At 33.6% G+C, this 10,998-nt stretch overlaps 1 pseudogene; it reads right to left on the bottom strand.

The window, feature by feature from the left end:
• Window positions 1-3,964: 3,964 nt before the first annotated feature.
• The window catches only part of LOC107022203, a 19,519-nt pseudogene continuing 12,485 nt past the window's right edge, over window positions 3,965-10,998 (bottom strand).

The raw sequence follows: 10,998 nt of genomic DNA, 5'->3' as shown, positions 1-10,998 counted from the left end.
GACTGAGTATATCCGATATATGTTCACTACGGAAAGTTTAACGGGAAATGTACTTATCCAGATGAGATTAACCCTTACTTACAGGACACACAAGCTTTTCGTGCAAATGTTTAACAATATTCGTTCCCCATTCATGTTGGGGATTATTGGGTTTTAGCAAAATGTGAATGGGAAAAGAGAAGAGAAAATGGAAAAGTGGGGGAACCAAATTTGGAGGGAAACTGAAATGTCATTTGCAAAGTGCAAATGAAAAGTTATTTCTCCCATATTGGTAGAAGAAGAGAAAGTGTTGTCCTCATAATATAAAACACTTCATTTTCTTCTTAAAGAGTTAAGAAGAAGGTGTCCCTCACGCCATTGTCATTGCTCGCTCGGCCTTGACATCGGCTTCGGCTTCGGTTTCGGCTTTGTATTTTGATTTCGATTTGACAAATGATGTCTTTAATTGATAATATTTTTGGACAAAATTTATTTGATCAATTTCATTAATTAAATTCTAATTTCATTTCTCTTATAAATTAATTCAGGATGTTAGTTAGTTCATTAACAAAATTAATTTAATGTAATGGGGTTTATTTAAATTCGTGTATAATGGTATCGTTTTTCGTGATGGGATATGTTCCTTCCAGAAAACCATTAATTTTTTCTGAAAAGACACAACAGTCTGAAATGACATGTTTGAACAGAAGCGTTCACACAATTGTCGAACAGTCGCGTTCCTTTGCTGCAATTGTCTATAAAAAAAGAGGTTATTTTTGTTTTTCAAAACAACAAAATTTTTCCCTCTCTGCATATATTTTCAATCATAAACAAAATTATCGATCGACTGAGTCTATCTGCTCTTGTACCTGTTCTTACCTTCGCTGATGTTATTGAATTTTGAGGTACCGCTACTTCTCTAACAGTTTAATCAATTTTATCTTGTCAGAGATTAATCTGCACTCTCGGCTACAGTGAGGGGATTAAATATCGTATGGAAACACATTAATTTATGTGGACTTGGATTTACATTTTTCTTTTTATCTCATCTATTTTGTACTTCTGAATGTCTTTTTTTTACTAACCTGAATACAAGATATAATGCTAGACATAGTATTTGAGATCTCTTATGACCCTAACCAGTTCTAATACACCTCTCAGTTTAGGAATAAATCATAAATCATAAGCACAAGTAGGACATCACCTGGTTCAAGGTTGTATACGTACAATGAAATATTCGGATTCTAAGAGTTGAGTTACGAGGTGTTACAACCATATTTTGTTTTAATATTTTAGGAGTCCTTAAAAAATGTCAAACTGATGTTTTAAAATACAGATTCTTTCTTTTAAAAAAAATCTATGAATTTGTTTTTAGTGTTAATTTAGGCCTAAACAAAGCATGAGGCAAATAAAAGTTATGTAATAAAAATGATTTAATACATAAACTCGACAAAAATAAAATAGTTTCACTAATGCATTAATTTTTTAATAAGAAATCATATTTGTCTTTCTTTGTTAAAAATTACATAAATAATAGTAAGCACTAATTGCATTAACCTTCGCATATATATGATTGTTTAAACTCCCTCTGTCAGTGACAATAAATCCTCCTAAACAAGTGTTAATTTTTGTTATTATAGTTTACTTAATAAAAAATTGTGAATGAATTTTTTTGGGCATAAATATTCACATGTTATACCCCATATGATTTTATTTCTAAACACCTACTTATAATGGGACATAAAATTTTAGTTGCGATAAAGGAAAAAGTTAAAGAGCTATATATTTTATAAGAAATTTATGCAACTTTATGTTTATTTGTGCATTTTCTTCTTTAAATTTTTATAATATACATATGTCCTAAAAAAGTTAAAAGAGATGTATATTTTATAAGATACATATGTCCTAAAAACACATTAGTTTATAAACACTATAATAACTTCTAAAATACTATACATTTATCTCATCTTCTTCTTCCTTCTTCTACTCCTCCTCTTCTTCTGGACACATGTATATATGTTACTGGTATGCATATGTATCAATGATTACAAATTTACCAATGAATATAATTTGTATCAATGAGTAAATTGTATCATCAAATAAAATTGTATCAATATTGTATCAAGTTCGACACTTGTATTTGTATAATCAATTGTTATAATTTGTATCAATGTTATCTCAATTGTATAACGAATAATACAATTTGTATTTATAAACAATTGTATGAATGTTGTATCAAATTAAAATTTTGTATTTGTATTAATTAATTGTTATTATTTTTATGAATGACGTATGAGTGTTGAATCAGCGAATACATGTTTATTTATATTTTGTATCACTGAAGAGGATCTGTATGGTTAAGACTTCTCTTTTGTATAACTATAATTGGATGTTAAGATTGTTATTTGTATAAGTTATTTCTGTTGTTTGTATTTGTATTGGGCGGGGGTGGGGGAGGTTAGAGAAAGGCGAGAGAGAGAGAGAGAAGTAAAGGAGAGGAGAGAAGCAAGGAAGACATGAAAGAGAGAGAGAGAAGAGAGGCAAGCAAGCTTACATAGAGAGGGGAGAGGCGAGCAAGAGAATTGATAGAGGAACAGAGGTTATCGAGAGTGTAGAGAGAGGAGAGAGAAAATAACAACAACATTGCAGCTATAGTTACATATTGTCATAATATCTAGCTATAATGATATATTGTAAATAAATCAAGTATGCCTAATTACATAATTTTTCACATTTGCAAGATATATAGCTCAGTTATACATAACTTTGATTATATTATGAAATCATGCGCGAACTTGAAAGTGGGTTTTCCGGTGGTAAGGTTTGTCAGATGCATTGAAGTTGTTAAGACATTTTTATTCGGGAACAACTCCAACTAGATGAAAATAATTTTTTTCTAGATATATAGCTCAATTATACATAACTTTGGTTCTATTTTTGCTCGAAATAGGTTAGATAGATCTAAAAAAGAGAACAAAAGAGACCCGCAAGTTTCTTTATCCAGCACGTAAAAATTCCTAGGTGAACTTGATCGTCAAAGAAGACAAACTCCAATATATTACTCCCAGAAGAGAGAGCAACATCTGGAGATGAAGAAAGCGGACTGAGAAAAAAGCGGCCAACATCAAACATTGATTTGAATTGGATATCCTATTTCTTAAGGAAGCTCAAATTGCTGAGGAAAATGTATGCAAACTACTAAACAAGGATGAGAACTTTGGAGGAGTTTAATGTACTGCATACATTTTTAACTATGTTTGAGAATTCATAGAAAGTTGACTTTACCTATAAGATGCTTGCTAACAAGGGTACATTAACAAAAAATGTGGAGTTCATGTAAAGCGCCTTCAAGCACCTCAGGAGTGTATAAAATATAAATGTGAAACATAAAATGATCAGTATATGCTAAAAATGGAAAGGTACAAAAGAAATATAGACGTGGCCCTCTATATTTACTCAGAAAGAGCCTTGGTCAATTTTTTCCTTAAATGTGATTATAATTTTCATTGAAATGTTGTCAAATTTATGATTGAGACAAAATAAATAGAGTTCGATGAACCTAAATCTATCATAAAGAGAAGTGTAGAGGCAAAAAATTAAGTTTGTCCAAATTCTTTAGGCTTAACTCTCATTATGCAACAGGAGCTTTCTGGGAATAAGAAAAATTCAAATAGGAATTCTACTATTTACTCTTAAAACACACAAACTCGCATAGTATGGGGATTTTACTTGTGTTCTTATCTGGGAAAGACAAAATGAATATGATGAATGTCAAAGTAGAGAAGTCGACTTAGCGTTTTATCTTTATTCCACAATATTGAGAAATACTGATACCCATTAATTCTTCCACTAATTTAGCAAATGAAAATCAATACATGCTTGCTTTAAAATCAAAGTATATGTTGAATGTATTTCCCTGTAGCAGAAAAAGCTGAAGAGTCTAGATAAAACCCATATACAAGTCTCTCCTATCTAGAGAACCTTCTTAGGAAAGGATATCCCAACTTGGATTTATCTCCACAAGTGCATCAACAGTTCTAAAGCATATTCCGGTACAATGATGTATGTTCAAGCCCTGAAGGTTCTGAACTACATCGAGCAAGAAGGTCAAGCTATTGTTCGAAACAAAAGGGCGACCAGACAGTGAGAGGCTCTGCAAGTGAAGTTTTGTAGCACTGGCCAATGTTTCAATCCCTGAATCGGTGATTCCACTCTTGGAAACTCGAGTATATTATGAATCCAACAACACTTCAAAATTTCTACTAATGTTGCATCAGTAAAATGCCTGAAACCATATAGGAACAAAAACTTTAGAGATCCCCCGTTCAGCTTAACTATGGTCAAAACTGATATGTCAGTAATATTGACACACTCGCATAAATTCACTGCCACCAAATTAGCTGCACATTTTTTAACAAGAGGGATAAGTGCCTCAATAACAACTCTGTGATGCCCACTCAAATCTATAAGAGTCAGTTTGCGACACAGTCCACCTACTACATCAATTGTAGTATTGCCTAGTCCATGAAAATTGCAAAAAGCGAAAGATGCTAGTGAGCTACGACAAGAAGCCACCAAAGTTAATGGATAGTTTTCCAAGCCAATACATCTCACGAAGGAAAGAGTCTCTAGTTTTTCACAACAGTATGCCTAGAGACAGATCCCCTGATACATAGGCCCTAGAGTGTTACTTCTGTTAAAAAAATTACCAGATAAATAAAATAGAGCTGCTAATTCATATCCTCAATGAGTAAAGAATTCTTTAATACTAAAATCTTCAGCTTCGGACAGTATTGACCCACAACTTTGAGCAACTCATTCCCTATGTTTGAACAAGAATATATTGTTAAAGAGGTCATATTGCGACAGTTCTTCGCAATGTCCAACTAAAATTTGTCTGTAATTATTGGGTATTGGAAACGATCAAGCTTTTCTAATAGATGACACCCATTAGCTATTTCAAATAAGCCTTTATCACCAACAAAATACATATTTAACAAGGAAAGATCTCTTAGGGTAGAGCAACCTCGAGAACAGTCGTGAGACCAGTATCAGTCACACCACTACAAGGATTGTTCCCCTGAATGTATAACTTAGATAAGCCTCCATGATTTGGAGTTCCAATGTCAATAGCAGCAAGTCTGACATCTGTGGCTTCATACCAAAAAGGGACCTGATAAGAGATCCTTCACCTTCTATACTGTTAGATTCTACAATCTCATCCCTGCGAATGCTGCTTAAAATAATAAGATGTCTCTTGGAAACACAAGCACAAAAACTTCTCTTGGATACTGGGTAGACGTTTGAATACCTCAAAGAGGAATTCATCAGGAAGAATTTCAATGGAAGGATGATTCCTCTGCTCAAAATTTTGAGAAACAGTAGTGGCACAAATCCTCTCCCTAGAAGGAAAATTTATATTCCATTTAAGAACATATAATAAAAGCAGATATGATTGTCTTGAACTTGGATATGAAGCTCGAAAAAAAACACCATTTTCTAAAAACCAAAGATTAAATACATCAGACAAAGATCGTAACAGAAACTTATATGCATGATATACCCATCTTATCACCATCAATAACTAACAGTTCAACTTTGGTTAGGGTTGACACCATCTACAAGAAGAGACTTTAGTTACCAATTTTTAAAATTATTATCGAGAATCGGTAATTAAGATTTTGCAGTTTGGATGTTGGGTCACATATTAGGGTGCCTAAGTCGGATCCTATGTCGGGTGTTGGGGTTGTATCCCATTTTGTGTTTTGGGATCAAAAACAGTTCTTAGTTCCAATATCAGGTCCTTAAACAAGAGTCAGGGTCAAGTCCTAAGTAATGTTCAAGGGTCAGATACCAAATTGATCATAACATTCTTTTCTGGTTTCGCGTTGGGGTCGGTTCCTGAATAAATAATCGGAATTACTTTTCGGGTTAGAAACTATTTTAAAAAAATATATTCTACTCTGTAATTGAAAAAAAATCTAGAAAATATTTTTTGATTCGCTCCATTAGTTTCTAAGTTACATTATTTGATGCTCATTAAAAATTATAAATTTTTTATATAATGAAGTGTGATTTATTACCAGTCATGAAGTGGATTAGAATTGCAAATGTTGAAAATAATCTTTGTTAATTACTACATATTTGAAATTTTTGTAGTCTTCACATAGTTTTTTTGTCATTTCTATTTGAAGTTTTACCAATTTGTAAGTCCTCACATATTTGCTAATTTTTAAGAAGTTTAATGATTTTCTATAATTCTTTCAAAAATGATGATCTAATGATTTTCTCTGCTTGTAGATTGTTGCAACCCTAACACAACACCTCAACAACTCTAAATCAAACCTTAATTACCAATTCTCAATAATAGTTTGGAATCCGGCTCATGATTCTCAAATTGGGACCCAACTCACGACCTTTATTCAAGACCCATATCTCGAGTGTAGAATTTTCTCGGGGTTGATCCTCGACTTAGTTGTAAAATCCTAGGTAAGCATTTCAATTTGAATTCTAGGTTGGGTGTTTGGGCGGTGATGTGAGTCGGGTGTTGGAAACTGGTTTTGGGTAAAGAGTAGATTTCAGGTCACAAAATAGTTGTCGAGTTCATACACATTCTCAAACCGTAAACCAAGGTGGAGACTGAAAAAGTCAGTTTGGTCCTAGTGGGGTCAAGCCCAATAGAAGAAAATTTAATGTGTCAATTACTTGGCTAGGAATCAAGCTTTGAGAGCAAGATAAAATTTGTGAAGACAAATTTTGTATTTCTTTTCATTGTGCTTGGAGCCAAGTTTTGACCACCTGTAAAAGGATGATGATTCTTCATTGTTAAAGTCATCCTAAACTCATTGTAAAATATATAAGAGTAGAGAAATAGTAAAACAATTCTCTTAAATGTATTTGGGATCTATCCCATTTCTTTACTAATATACATGCACTTGTTCTGTGGTGGACATAGGATTATTCAGAACTAAACAACTTTAAATATTGTTGTTCTTCCAAGTTTTTTGTATACACATTTATGCTAACATGAGTTTTGTCCATGTTCGGTTGTCAAGCTAAGAATTGGTCCTAGTTCGAATACCGGATTCTGAAATAAGTCTTAGGGTTAGGTCCTATCTTTGAAATTCAGGTCCCAATTAAGGCATCAAGTTCAAGTTCAAATGTGGAAGTCGGTCTTTTGATGGAAGTCACGAATCTCAGTTCGGTCCTCATTCGGAAGTCTGTTTCACATCATGTGTCGAGGTCAAGGTGGGTTCGTAATTTGGGAGTTGGTCTTAGTTTAGATGTTATCTCTCTAGTTATAGTATCAAGTTTAAATCAGAAATCGTGTGTTGGGGTAGCCTCCCAATTCAGAAGTTAGGTCTCTATCATGAATAGTAAAGTTTGGATCTTGAATACGTTTGTCAAGATGCTAAAAAAGGACTAAGATATCTAGAGACTTACATATTCCTTAAAGATGTAATGACATGTTAGTTAAATTTTCACGACTTGTGATAGTCACTTTGAATATTTTAAAAGCCAAACGTCCAAGAACGACCATGACGTTTGGAAACTAATCGTGTTGTGTGCTAGTGTGCCTTTGTTTATTTTTCTTGTGTTGGAGTGTTTTTTTAGTCTAAATTGATAAGGGAGGTTCCTAACATCTACAAGACGTATTTAGAGTCTAAACGTCCGGGAATGACTACCCAAGGACCAACCAAATGGTCCTTGAGGAGGACCCAAAGGCTGGCCAAGGACTGCGTAGGCAATGTCCAAATGACGCCCCGTACTTTGACTTACGCCCCGTTGATTGGGGTCATTGCTCCAGACTTAGGCATGTGAGCTCAGAACCCAACAAGGTAGCCTGTGTCACAAATGACGGTTGTGAAGCACGGCACCTTCGTTCCATCGATGATCTGCCGGCATGCACGTCGATTGTACCACAATTTCTTGCATTGACTTTGCCACGCTAGGGGTGAATTGCAATATTCACTCCACGTCCTAATTAAAATATGTACTGTTATTTTAGGTGTCTTTAGGTATTTTAAGTCACTTTATATTCCCTTAACCTAATTTAGAATTCATTCGTCAAATCAACCTTTCCTTCCAAATATGAAACCCCCAAAACTTCCATTGGAGACTATCCCAAGAACAAATTATGGAGATAGATTCCAAGCGAATTCTTCTCCAATTTTTTGTGGTCTTATCGTGTTTCAAGGTGAACTAACCCTTTATGCTTAATCGAACTTTCATCTGTGGATTTCTTTCAAAGGTTTCCACACATTATTCTAAGGTCAAAAATCCTATCTTTCAATCTTTCCTTAAGTTCATTGTCAAAATAATTTCAAAAGCATTGTAATGATGAATATAATATGAATAAATGGTTTTAACATGATTTTAATTCCAATTCCATGAGGAACCCATGATTCCCTCAATCTCTCCATTTATCTATAATATGGGTCTTGTTGATCCTATTTTTATATTGATGATTAGATTATGTTTAGACTACAATGAATTCCTTAGTTCTATATTCCCTAATGTCAATGTATTATGAATTGTGTATAATTGATCAATGATGATCATAGCTTAGAGATTTGGTAAGTTAACATTTTTCCTTTAGTTATCTAAGAATACATATTGAATTGTGTTGATTAGTATGGTCCACTTATGATGGCGGTGTTTACATTCTTGTATATCCTTATATGTGATGAGAATGGTTTGAAGACAAAATGATGTTATATAAACTATGGTTATGATGATCACACATGTGAAGTTATATGTATAGTCTTCTATACTAATTGCATGTTTAGGTGTGTGTATGCTATTATATATATGCAAGATGATCATGTTAGGATTAGGTATGATCTATATGACTTATTGAGATAAATACTCTTGTATCATGACCCCTACGTATGTGAACCCTATATCAATATGTGATCTTATGCATATTAGGAGTCTTTTATTCTAATGTTGAATATGCTCTTGTCTCTTATGATGTAACGTGGGTGTGTGATCTAGATTCCCTAGGTGTTCTATTTATGAGTTGGTCATAACTTGAGGGGTACATGGTATATGTGTTATGATCCTTGGAGTGTGGTTTCCTAAATATCTAGGTTGTTTCTCTTATATGATCATGATGACCAATATGAACACACATACACTCATGTATATGTATGAGTAGGATATATTCATGATGTAAATTGAGAGGATAGTTCTCACATGCACCCTTATCTATTACTATGCATGTAAAGTGTATGATTAGTCAATTATGAACATGTGTACCTACAGGTGTTTATGTGAAGGTAGGTCCCGTATATGTAGGCACAAACACATGATGGTATGACTAGTAGGTTCTATGATGATCAAAGGATATTCTCATCTAAGAAATCTTTGAGCTATATGATGTGTAAAGTAGCAAGCTCCTAAAGCTTACTTTATGAACTAATGTAACTAGAGGCTTAAATATGTTTTAAAAAAGAGTTTGAGCTTAGCACTTAGTAAACATGAAAATGAGGGTGGGTCCTTCACGTTTAGTAAGTACGGCATCCCACAAAAGATCCTCAATGTTTAGAAAGTGCGGGTTCCCAACATAGATGTTCTCTCATAAGATGGAAACCTGCACATTTAGCAAGTCAAGGTTTCTAGTAGCAATCTCAATGTTCCATAACTACGTTCCCTCATAGGTCTATTATGTATGAAGGTCATACCTTGACAAGTAGTACCCTCTCTTTTCTGTGTGGAAGTAAAACAACGGATTCCATATTTCTCACATGGTCTATGTTGGGTATGCCTATGTCTCCCAAAAGTTAAGAAATGAATTAAGATATAAAGATGAACTCTAATCATAACTCCTTGAGAAGTTTACTTAGTATATGTGGGACTATGGACCCTACCAATGCATTGCACTAGTGGACTTCAAGAAAAGATATGATTTGAGCCTCTTATGAGATAAAGACTTATATTATGTATGAATTGTATGAATGCATGCTAAAGTAACTTTGCTATGTCAAGACATGAATTATGACCATGCATGAATTGCACTTATGACTTCTAAATGAGTTTACTTAGTATATGAGGAGGTATGAGATACATTTCACAAGTAAGCTTGTGAAGAGGTTGTGAGGATGGTTTCTATGAGTCCTTATATATATTATGAAGTATGTGGTCTTATGTTTAGTGATAAATGAAGGTGTTATGACTTGTTTAGTATGATATGCCTAGTTTAGGGTGGCTTCCTAGAAACACTTGGTGTAAGTAGTATTATCGGATGCTACCTACGCATTGTACTAGTGTGACTTGGGGGTTGTCTTAGGTGATGGTTCTTAAGTGAAGCTTACATCCTATGAAGTGCTTATAACCTTATAATTATATGTGGTTTTATTGATCACGCATATTTATGAAATACCATCTTGGGTGACCTTAAGGTGATACATTGTGCTAAGTATTACTTGAGGTTTACTTAAGGTATAGGAGAGGTAATGTGTTGTATGTAGTGAATGTGCCTCACAATGTTGATAAGTGGATCTATTTGCTAATGTGAATAGTTTACATGTCTATATGAAGTTTGTGACTATATGGTACTTGTTGTAGAAATGTTCATGAAGTTTTAATAAAAGACATGATGCATGATTTCAAACTAAATTTCCTCTTGAAATGTATCTTTTGCATGGTTGTCATACTTAGTGCATTCTTGTACTAATATCATTCTTCTTATCTTTTTACACAATGGGTAGGTGGTGATTGCGAGAGGATGTCTCCTAAGTGAAGGGCTTGGATAGATCTTCCATGTTCAAAGAAAGGGATCCTTATGACTCAAGGATTTCCAATGTCAAGTTCTTATTAAAATAATATGTAATAGCTTAGATTATTATTTTATGTTGTTAAGGTTCATGTCCCTATTCTACTCTATTAATGTTGAGTCTAAGATGCAACGAGGCTTACAGTCTAACTATGTATGATATGATACATATATATATATATATATATATATATATATATATATATATATACACACACACACACACACACACACACACACAC

Source organism: Solanum pennellii, chromosome 6, assembly GCF_001406875.1.
Source record: "Solanum pennellii chromosome 6, SPENNV200".
Classification (NCBI taxonomy): domain Eukaryota; kingdom Viridiplantae; phylum Streptophyta; class Magnoliopsida; order Solanales; family Solanaceae; genus Solanum; species Solanum pennellii.
The sequence above is the reverse complement of the archived record's forward strand: the minus strand, read 5'-3'. Positions and strand labels throughout refer to the sequence as shown.